Source organism: Etheostoma spectabile, chromosome 13 (genome assembly GCF_008692095.1).
Source record: "Etheostoma spectabile isolate EspeVRDwgs_2016 chromosome 13, UIUC_Espe_1.0, whole genome shotgun sequence".
Taxonomy (NCBI): Eukaryota; Metazoa; Chordata; class Actinopteri; order Perciformes; family Percidae; genus Etheostoma; species Etheostoma spectabile.
Window position 1 is genome coordinate 22,150,839 of NC_045745.1, and position 454 is coordinate 22,151,292.

Consider the following 454-nt stretch of genomic DNA (forward strand, 5'->3'; position numbering starts at 1 on the left):
AGTAACATGCATTAATGGGATGAGGTTGCATACAGATGGTGAGAAGAAGGAAAAGAGAGGTGCTCAGTGCATCATGGGAAATCCCCCATCAGTCTAGGCCTATAGCGCAACTAAGGGATGGTTCAGGACTCTCCTGAGCCAGCCCTAACTATAAGCTTTATCAAAGAGGAAAGTCTTAAGCCTACTCTTAAATGTGGAGTCTGCCTCCTGAACCCAAACTGGAACCTGGTTCCACAGGAGAGGAGCCTGATAGCTGAACGCTCTGGCTCCCATTCTACTTTTGGAGACTCTAGGAACCACAAGTAACCCTGCATTCAGGGAGCGCAGTGCTCTGGTGGGGTGGTAAGGAACTATGAGCTCTTTAAGATAAATAGTGCCTGACCATGAAGAGCTTTGCAGATGAGAAGAAGGATTTTAAATTCTATTCTGGATTTTACAAGAAGCCAATGCAGAG

The 454-nt window shown here is 46.3% G+C and overlaps 1 protein-coding gene across 1 annotated transcript in view; it reads left to right on the top strand.

Moving 5' to 3' along the window:
- Positions 1-454, top strand: part of fryb (furry homolog b (Drosophila)) — a 50,989-nt gene that overhangs the window by 22,319 nt on the left and 28,216 nt on the right. The window lies entirely within an intron of this gene.